Raw genomic sequence first — 11469 nt, 5'->3', positions numbered from 1 at the left:
GACCCTGAGGTTCCATCTTACAGCAACCCCAATGGCTAAGATCAAAACCTCAGGTGGGAACACATGTTGGAGAGGATGTGGAGATAGAGGAACACTCCTTTATTGCTTGAGGGATTGCAAACTGGTACAACCACTCTGGAAATCAATCTGGAGGTTCCACAGAAAATTGGAAATAGATCTACATGAACACCCAGCAATACCACTCTTGGGAATATACCCAAAAAATACCTACCATTCCACAGGGGCATGTGTTCCACTACATTCATAGCAGCCTTCTTTGTAATAGCCAGAAGATGGAAACAACTCAGATGTTCCACAAGAGAATAATGGATACAGTAAATGTGGTTCATTTACACAATGGAATACTACTCAGCTATTAAGAAGGAGGACATCCTGAGTTTTACAGGCAAAAGGATGAAACTGGAAAATATCACCCTGAGTGTGGGAACTCAGACCCAAAAGGACATGCATGGTAGGAACTCACGAATAAGTGGATATTAACAAAACAACAACAACAAAAAGTACAGGATACAGAAGATACAGTCCACGGAACTCAAAAAGATCAACAAGTTAAAGGGCCCAAGTAAGGACGCCTCCGTCTCACTTGGGAGGGAGAAGAAATCAACCACATGTAAGGAGGAGGGAGGGACCTGGCAAGCAAAGTCGATGGGATGGGGGAAAAGGGACCAGATTTGGTATTAGGTGAGGGAAAAGGAATGAAGCCCTGAGAACCAGCAGAATGAATGAAAACAGGCAACCTCGACAGGTAGAAGGTTGGGGGGACCCCCAAGAATCTACCAGAGACCTGGGAGGTGAGACACTCTCAGGACTCAAAGGGAGGGACCTTAGATAAAATGCCTGATATTAGGGAGAGGGAACTTATACAGCCCACTACCAGCAGGAAGAAACAGCATCAAGTGAGGAAGGGGTTGCCATCCCACAGTCAAAATTCTGACCCATAATTGTTCCTATCTGAAAGAACTGCAGGGATGGAAATGGAAAGGATCATGAGGAAAAGAAGATCCAGCAACAAGCCCAAAGTAGGATCCAGTCCAAGAACCCATAAAATATTTTTAACAATATTTTCTAACCTTAAGGAGGACATGCCTTAATGGGTAAAAGAAATGTACAGAACATCAACATCTAAAAGACTGAACAGTTTAGGAAAGTCCAGCTTTTACATTATAATAAAAAACTAAGCCTACAGAACAAAGAATGAATATTAAATCTGCAAGGGATAAATGCCAACTAACACATAAAGGTAGACCTATTAAGATTCCACTCAACTTCTCAAAAGAGGAGCCTTGAAATATATATTGCAAACTTTAAAAGACCACAGAGACAAACCAAGACTACTATGCCTAGCAAACATTTGCTTACCAAAATTGAGAAAACATATTTCATGACATATTCAAATCTTAACAATATCTAGTTACAAATCTAGCCCTACTAAGTTAATATAAGAAAAACTTCTTCTGCGGGAAGCTAACTACACCATAAAAATATAGGAAGTAAATAATCACACACCAGCAAAACTTAAATATACACATATGGAAACACTTCCACCATGATTACTAACAACAAAGTAACAAGAATAATCAAAAATCAGTTATTAATATCTCAACACACAATTTTCTAATTAAAAATACACAGAAAGAAGGTAAAACAAGATCCATCCTTCTGCTCCATACAAGGAACACACTTTAACATCAAAGATAGACATTACGTCAGAGTAAATGGTTGCAAAATACTATTCCAAATAATTGAACCAAAGAAGAAAGCTAGTGTAGCCATTCTATCCCCTAACTTTTGACTGCTAAAAAGGCTTCTCAAAGAGTTATGATCCTGAATGTTGAAAGTCCTAAAAAATAACTTGATGTCCATGTTAAAAATAATCCTTCAACAGAGAGAAGGATGAAGATATGTGACAAATTTACATCATTTAGCTCACCTAAGAGCTAAACACCTGAAGAACTTGGTAATTTTATGTGTTGAACTTATTTAAAAAAAACAAACAAAAAAACAAAACAAAACAAACAAAAAAAAAAAACTGTAAGGCCTGTGCCCTGACTAACGCTGGGTATTCAAGATGTCCCCCAGGAAGAAGACTTCAAAGAGACAGACCTGGGGCCTACTGAGAAGTGGACTTCATGGAAGTCAAACCTTGTTGCAGCCCGAGCTGCCCTACGTTTGGGGGCCAAAATGTCATGGACCGCTCTGTCAGTGTTGGGACCTGCACTGCCAAAAGCCTTGGGGGCTAAACTGTTAGAACCTGCACTGCCCCAAGCTGCTCCAGTCTGCGGGTCAGGGTTCAGCAAGAGAGAGAGTGAGGATGGACTGGAAGAATGGAGACCAGAAAGAGTGCGATTCAATCCCTTTTATTCTTCAGTCTCTCTTCCTAGTCCAAGTCCCAGGTCTTGAGTTCCTAGTCCCTAGTTCCTAGTGCATAATCCCTAGTGCCTCCAAAATGTTGCCAGTGCTAATAACTAATAATCATCTTCCGAGTTCTCTCATTCAAGTGTCTTCTTCCTCAATTCCTAATTCTTACTCCAAGTTGTACTCTAAGTTGTACTCTCTAACCTAATTCCTAGTTCCAAGTTGTACCTCCAAGTGCCTAATAATCTGTTGCTTTCTTCTGTCTGCCCCTCACCTTTTATGTCTCGCTTCTAAGCCACACCTCTAAGTCACGCCTTTAAGTCATGCCCTTAGGCCTTGTCTCTAAATCTGGTCTCTAAGTCACACCCTTAAGTCACACACCTTTAAGTCTCACACACCCAAGGGAAAATCCTGGGTATCTAAAACACGATGTTACCAGAGTGTGCTCAGTTGTTGTAGGCTATTGTAATCAAGTCTTTTTATCAGGGTATATGGCTCAAGATGGCTGCAAGGAAGATATCCACCTTCTGGGATCAGTTAAAAGAAGCTTATGAGACTGGAGACCTGAGGGTGCCTCCCCAGTTCCAGATTGGAGACACTGTTCTCATCTTCCACCACTGGGTCAAGAACCTTGAGCCTCACTAGAAAGGACCATACCTGGTGCTCCTGACCACCCCCACAGTGGTGAAAGTCAAAGACATCTTTAAATAAATTAGTTACCGTTGTTAGAAAAAATAAGTGGTGTTCAGATTTTGATGTTACCCCAACAGTACCATGCCTTTACAGGGTCAAAAAAAAATCAAGATTATGAAGATACTAAAAATTAGTTCTATGATTAGAATTCCTACATCAGAAGAAATGGGGAAATGAAAGAATTAAAAATTTTTAAAAACTCCTAACAGGCTGAGTAGAACCAAGAGTGCAGGTCAGCTTGGTTGTGAGCTCTGTGTTTCAGGAACTTGGCTGACCACAAGATAGATGGTTGATTACAAATAGGCTCTTTGAGAATAGTTTATACAAAATGTTCTCCATGATTGTTCCTTGAACCTTATCACAAACTGAATAATGGGCTGGTACTTCCCACAGGTGCTTTCCAATAACCCTCCTTCATTCCCCCTGGGTTGTGGTTTTCCCACTGGGTTGTGTTTTTTCCTTATGGTTTTGGCCTTTAAATTTTCTCAGCTTCCAAAGCCCAGAGGTCAGACCCCATTACCCCTGTGTGGGCTACAGGTCTTGACCTCAACATCTGATCGAAATATACCTCTTGCTGATTGCATCAAGTTTGGTGTCTTGTGAATTATTGGGTGACCACGAATTTCTGAGGCTTGGGTGAGGTCCTCCCTTTGTGGGAGCCTTACAGCTCTACTTTCATTTTCAGGTCTGGAACAGTTTTATTTATTTTCTTCCATCCTTTGCCTTTCTTGGGCTTGTTTAAGTGATTTATTAATTTTCACTCATTGTTTGTTTGTGTTTTCCTGGAATTCTTTAAGTGATTTAGTAATTTCTTATTAAAACGCCTCTATCTTCTTCTTACAATTACTTTTATGGTATTTTCTTGCGATTCTTTGTGAAGTAGGATATCTAGGCTTTGATAGTATATTATTGCCCTGGCTGTTGTTGATTATGTTTTTTATGCTCAACTATAATCATCTGGATTTGGGTAATGATAGGTTTTAGTGACAATTTCTGAGTTTATCTTTGGTGTGTGGGTGTGTTTTCCCATTTTCCATTTCCTTTGTCTTTTGTCCTGAGTTGTCTAAGGTTCTGATGATCAAGATATTTTTGAGTCCTCTAAGATGTTTCTTCTGTGATTTTGGCAGCTTGGCAGATTTTTGACCTCTGGGGTTTTAGAATTCAGGATTGCCTCTCAGTTTGTGGATACTGGCTTGTCTTCTGGTACAGCAGTGGATTTGAGAGGTTCTGGGCAGTTGTGTGTTTTCAGGGTTTTGAATACTAGTATCCTCTTGGGGTTATGTGAATTGCTAAGGCCTTAAATAGAGAGAGCAGAGGGTTGATAAAGATATATATATATATATATATATATATATATATATATATATGGCTTTGGATAGAGCTAAGGACTTTGCAAGTTTTGTGTGCTAGGATATTTAAATGAGGGAGAGTTTGCTATTGGAAAAGCTGGGAAGGCTCTAAAGAGTGTTGGTGGACTATGGGCAGGGTATTATCTAGAGTTCTTGAAACAGATGTGTCCTCCAGAAGAGCAGGCTGATTTTGCTGCCTATATGGCTTTGGCTATGGAGACAAGGAGACAAAGTGCCTTTTGAGTAGCTGGGCAGGCTCTGAGGAGTATCAGGCTCTATGCAGGATCTTGCCTTTGGGTCAAGTACCCTTGTGGTCTCTGGTTGTGCAGTGGGCTTTTTCTGGAATTATGAGCTGTGATACAGAGATGAGAAAAAGTGGTGTAGTTGGGCAGGTGCTCTTTCATGCTTACTCAACTAGTGGTTTAGTACCACAAATCAATAGAATAATCTCTATGTTTATATCATCACACAGAAAGTGATAGAGACATAGTACATACACACATATAAATACATGTAAATATATTTGCTTTTGAAAACTTCACTTATAATGACCTCTTACCCTAGCCTTTATCTTCAGGTTATCAATCAGTAAGATGGAGACAAAGAGCTCTCAACTACGCGAATTAAGTGAATAAGTACTGTAAATATAAGTTAATATGACACAAAGTCATAATGAAATACCTATATAAAATATGCTACTAATATTCATTCATACACTATATATCTTACAACTTGAAATCAAATTTTAACTAATTTTCTCTCACTACATATTCATTTTCTAGTTTTCTGAATAATATATGTGTATATTATTTAGAAATATTTTTCAAATTAAGTAGCTGCCAAATTCTATACTAACTTTATATTGTTTTCAAATACAAATTATAAATCTCCATTAAATAACACTATTTCTGCTGTTTATTGAATAATGTATATATTAGTTTTAAAGACATTAAGTAAATTATAAAAATTGATAACACTTTAAAATTTTAAGGGAAACAATCTTAAGCTTTTTATGAGTGAGTGAGTGGTTGTTTGTTCAAATGAAAGAAATTTTGAGCTTGGCATGCATCAGGGAAGTGTGCACTGAACAACACCTCCCATCTACATATTTAAATCAAGTGATGGAACAGAACTTCTGAAGACTTAGAAAACTTTACTCATATTCTCATTCATCTCACTCAATTATTTAGATGAAAAATATTCTTATGGACAGAATGATCAATCTTGACACCCATTAGAAATTACTGTTTAAAAACAACTATGTGTTCAGTAATATCATAAGGAAACAGGTGGTGGGTAATTGAGATGGTGTAAAAATCTTCACTATCTTTCAAATGCTGACAAAAGCAAGCAGCTTGTCTCTTATTATCTTAAGTCAGTCAGCAAAATTAATTGCATTTCTGTATGATGGGTTGTTGCATTCTCTTTATTTAGCTAAACAAGAATTTGCTTTATAGTTAATTTGACTTTGAAAATGCTTCTGACACTTGTACAGTGAAAATTTAGTGTCATGCTAGTACACTGCTATCAGTGTCTGAGACATAATTAAAGCCATAATAGATAGCATGGAAGGCTTCAGCTCTTCTACCATGGAGTTTTTGTTCACAACAGTGGAATAAAAACAGTCACTGCATCTTACACTGTCACACATCTACAGGGAGGTGACAGGAAAAAGGGCCTAAGAAATAAGGGAAAAACAATTTAACCTTCAAATTAGAATTTTTTAATGTATTTGGTGAACAAATGTTTAATTATGTCATAGCACCAGACTATCTGCCTTGTAAACATATATGACAGAGAGATGTTAGTAAATATTATTGTGCATCTTCAAAGTTAAAAATTAATGAATTATCAGTGATAAAATATTTTCTGAGAAACGGAAATAATGAAAGTGCCTTTTTGAACATTAGAATGAAAAAATAAAAAAAATCATTGCAGAAAATTTCGGATAATAAGTCAAAGTCAACATTTTACCCAAATATATACTGAGATGGACGTGTAATAAAATGGAGTGCTTAAATGCAATGGCTGAGCTCTTAAATACATTTATATAGCTTTTTCTATCATAAGGGGATTGTCCAATTTCACACTTTTAACAGTCTTCAGATTAAATTTTCTCCAACTGCTCAGTTGCCAGAAATTCCAAATATTCATCAATTTTTAAAATGTGTATGAAAGGTCAGTCTTTACCAAATGCATTTATGGACACCAAGGAATGTTATATCTTTGCAATTCTTTCAAATTTTGTATTTATATTGTTTCAAAAATGTCATTTTAAACTGACCTCATTGAAAAGAAGTTTAATGGTAGTTTCTTCAGTGAATAATATTTCATCTCATACTTAAATCATACAAAAAAAATAAAACCAAAAATATATGTATGGGAAAAGTTTAAATTGTTGATGAACTTTTTTCCCTTAGAATACTTAGTGACTAATTGGTTAAAATTTTTGTTTTGAGTAGGATGAAAAGTGCCTTTGCAGTGCTGCATTTATTATATTTGTAAGCAATTTACATTTAAAGTGATAATAGTAATGGTACCTTCAAAACTCATCAGGTGGGTAATACGCCATGTAATGTGTGCTAAGCACTTTGCATGCTGTGTGTCACTTAATCCTCTCAAATATTACATATGATGAAGCTGAAGTCCTGAGCAGTTAAGCAATTTAGTGGAGCCCTTGCTGCTAGAGATGGTTTACTTGGAATGTGAAAGCAATTTCTCTAAACTCAAAACATGTTTTGAGTCCTTGCATTATCATCTAATATTAAATCCTAAATATTTATAAACACAAATATAACAAAACTTATTTTGCTAAAACAAAAAAAAAGTTAGTATGATCCATATCATGTTTTGAAAAGATTGTTTAGCATAAAATTTGCACAGGCTATTTATCAAGATGCAATCAGGAAAGCCACGAAAGTTAAATTTCTTCATGTATATTGTTAATGTACTTCAAAATTGGGTATTAACTACTTTGTCACGTGAATATTTAATGTGTGCATTTGTTTACAAGTATCGTGTAATAATTTTGTTTAGGAAATATAAAGTATAACTGCTTTGAGATTTCGTCTTACTAAAGTCAGAAAGTATAAATATGAAAGAACTGCCCCCAAATGGCACTCATACGATATAAGACAGTCTGCATTTAGTGTTGATGGGATAACAAAAAAGGAGCCATCACCTTAGATATCAGTGAGGTAGATTTCTAAAGTGATCAAAATACATTTACCATATACCACAGCTATATCACTCTTTGGTATATAATATATATTTACAAAGGAATATTATGTGGCAGATACTTGTTCAATCATCTTCACTGCTACCTTTTCACAATAGGCAGAAACTGGAAGAAAAACCTAAGTATACTTCAACTGATGAATGGATAATGAAAATGTAGAATGTACACAAAATAAAATTCTATCCAGTTAAGAAAAAAATCAAACATTTTTCCAGTAAGTGGTTAGAAACAGAAAATACTATACTGAATGAAAATACCCAGACTCAGGAATACAAATTCTGTATGTTGTTTCTCATTTGTTAAATTTGGCTCAAATTTTGAGATTTGAGTTTATAAGATGATGTGACTGGAAAAGCACAGAAAATAGAATGGGCCCCAGGTAAAAAGGGGGAAAGAGAGCAGGAGAGTATGACATAGGTCCTGTAAAAGAAGTAATTTAAAAAATAAAAAAGAAAGGAAGGGGCTTCTGTGACGAGGATGAGGGAGAATGAAAAACGGTGGGAGAAGGAAAGAAAAAAATGACACTAAAGATGTAGAAAAAGTTTGTAAAATTTTTTATGAGATTACTTGAAAACACATATATTAAGAAATACACATATTAAGAAAACATTGGGCAAAAATATTAGAGAATGTGAGAAAAACTGAAAAATTATTCGCCATGTGTGGGAAGGCAAACTAGCCTGGATGCTCTGGAAATCAGTGTGAAGATTCTCCTCAAAGTTAGAAACAAAACTACCTCATGACCCAGCTACACTTATAAATGTAATGTGTACTTGGCTTACTCCGAAAGGACCCCACATCTCAATATACAGGTATTTCTTCCTTTATATTTATTGTTGCTTTATCCCCAACACCTAGGAAATGTAAACAACCAAATATCCCTCAACTGTGGAACGGGTAATGAAAATGAGGTACATATATTGTATTGAATAGTATTCAGTTGTAAAAGAAAATAAAATCTTGTCATTTTTTACATAACTGATTGTAAAAAATTTGAGTGAGGTACCCCAAACCTATTAAGACCAAAGTTAGCTGTTCTTTTTTATCTGAAATTTTCATCTCTAAGTATATAACACAGAGTAATTTCAGAAACCAAAAACATAAAAAGGAACCATCGTGGGATGGGTGAGGAGAAACAAGAGAGAGGGGAATAAAAGGATGCAAGTAATCTGAAGACAGACATGGCATTGGAAAAGGAGCAAAGCATGTGAAACCCCAAAGTCCATCACCAGTGACAACTCCTCTAACAAGGAAACATTTACTCTAAAGAGGCCACACCTCCTTATAGTGTCACTCCCTATGGGACTGTGTGGATCATTTTTTCTCAAGCCACCACAAGACGTATAGAATCAAAAACTATTTAAATGAACTTAGTTGGGTGTTACTTTTGGTATGAGGATTATCAAGGATTATTCTTGGTAAGAGAAAATATTATTTATTAATTTTTTATAAATTTTATTTTATTACAATTTATTCTCATTGGCTGGAAATCCTACTTGAATAATTTATTCGTGAGTATCAAAGGAAATACTTATAAATATTAGAAGACAGTAGGTTTATTTGAACACTGAAATTGAACATAAAAATTTTATTTGAAGGAAATTTGGGAACTCAAATAGAATTACAAATAACACAGCCTTGTATCTACAAATCTGAAATTCATTTAAGGGTTTCTAAATATCTAGATTAGACTTAATAGTTTTAAAGAATAGTTTTAAAAGTATGGTTTATAATATATAGGAAAAGAAGATATAATAAGAAAAGAAAAATTCAAATGTTGTCAAGAATTAAATATAATCCTGGGATAAGAAAATAATTAATATACTCTCTAGAGGTTTGTAAATATTATTATAGATATAAAAGCCAGAAAGGGTCAAAGAAGCTGATCTGCAAATGGGGCAAATGTTTACTCGGCATACAAATTATCTTCTCTGTCATAAATACATGTCCTTTACATTGCACCTTTATTGAGTCTCACAGTAGGAAGTGAGATTTGAGAAATGAGGTCAGGACCTGCTCTCTCACAGGGAAGCTCCCAGAGATGTTGCATAGTTCAGTCATCAGAATCATGCAGTGCTATCCGGGAAGAAATATTTTTTTTAAAGATAACTACATGCAAGCAGGCAAATTATGTATTGAGATTGTGAGTTCAATTTTATTTTTAATTATCGGTTGTCAGGAAACAGATTGAGTTTTGTCATGCCATTTTTCTTACCTTCAGGAGAGAATTCAAATTTAGTCATGCATAGTTCCTAAGAGAATTTATTCTTTTGAAAAATTAGTCATGGCATGCTTAATTATTTATAAATCCAGAGGGTATCTAAGGTCTCGAAAAAGGTTACTTGCTAGAAGAAAGTTAGAAATTGGAGTACTATGCTTGGAGTAGGTGCTCTATGATGTCATGAAGGCTCTTTCTAGTCAAGTTCTATAAAGCTCTGTTGAGTTGTTTGAGAACCATTGCATTTCACTCCACATGATACTAAAACTTTTCCAGTAGGTACTGTGCTCAACAAGTGCTAATGCAATTGTTCATTATATCATGACTCCTTTCAACTAATCATAGAAGATATTGGAAACCTTCCTTAATTATTCTCCATTGATCAAAGGTTGGCCACATGTGATTCCAAACTTTTATTTAAATTATTTCCCATGTAGTATTGCCACAGATATTAAATAATCAATTTGTGGGGACTAATCTTTAAAATATACTATTTTAGATTAGTTTAATATTCTTGCCATGACTAATTTTGGAAATAAAGTCAGAGATAGTTGTAAGTATGTGGCTTTTGATAGATTAAATCTTACATTTTTACTAGACTTATTTTAATCGTATTTTACCACACAACCATCTGGGTTACTTAAACACTTCCTGCTTCAAAATTCATCTGTATGAGGAGGTGTTAAATATTTCAATAATATAATTATTAAAAACTTAAATAATTATTTTAAGATAGAGATGTATAGGTCGGGAGATATGTATATATTGACACAATATAAATATAAGGCAGGCATGTCATTAAAAATGAAGGGAGTTAAGAAGGGGTATTTCAGTGTTCTGTAGCTAGTTACTACAGGAGAAACACTTGGAGAAGATACTGCTCTGTAAATCATTCTGCAGAGGGTAACTTGGAGAACTGTGAATTATAAGACCCAACTAGTTTTAACAGTTCGGGTTCATATTTTAATGAAAGAACTGGAGTCATGTGTTCCAACTCTCTTCAATATATTTATTCTCCACAATGCCTTATCAATGACTGAATCTACCTACAACCCACATGTAGAAAAAACATTTTGGGTAAAGTACAAAAATCTGATTCCACAAGCAATGAACTTATTGTTATTGGGTTATTGCATGACAGTGGACATAAATTTACTAAGGTTTATATGTAGTACACACTGCACTAAATAATGTATGTTGTTGTGTGACTTTTATTTAGGATACGTGCAGTTAATTCATCAGTTAATTCATTAATTCATCACTGATTTCAGAACAGATATACAAGTTCACTTATTTGTAGCTTAGTGAACCAATTAATTTGTTGCCATTACTTTTGGAATATGTTGGACACAAAGGCAAACATTATAGTGAAAAGACCACTTTAGCATGTATGATAATTCACCAAAGCTGCATTTCAGGAGTTCTCTGCCTAAGAAAACAGCTTCTTCTGCAACATTGCCTCTTCCTATCAAGTGCCTTGTTGTGGAGAAATGGTGAAACTTGTACTCTCTAAGCTTTAAGTTTTATGCTTTAATTTTTTGAGGTAATAATTATACAAGTTCCCCCCTTAAACTTTGTCTATGCAAAGTCTTACA

Source organism: Arvicanthis niloticus, chromosome 3, assembly GCF_011762505.2.
Source record: "Arvicanthis niloticus isolate mArvNil1 chromosome 3, mArvNil1.pat.X, whole genome shotgun sequence".
Lineage (NCBI taxonomy): Eukaryota > Metazoa > Chordata > Mammalia > Rodentia > Muridae > Arvicanthis > Arvicanthis niloticus.
The sequence above is the reverse complement of the archived record's forward strand: the minus strand, read 5'-3'. Positions refer to the sequence as shown.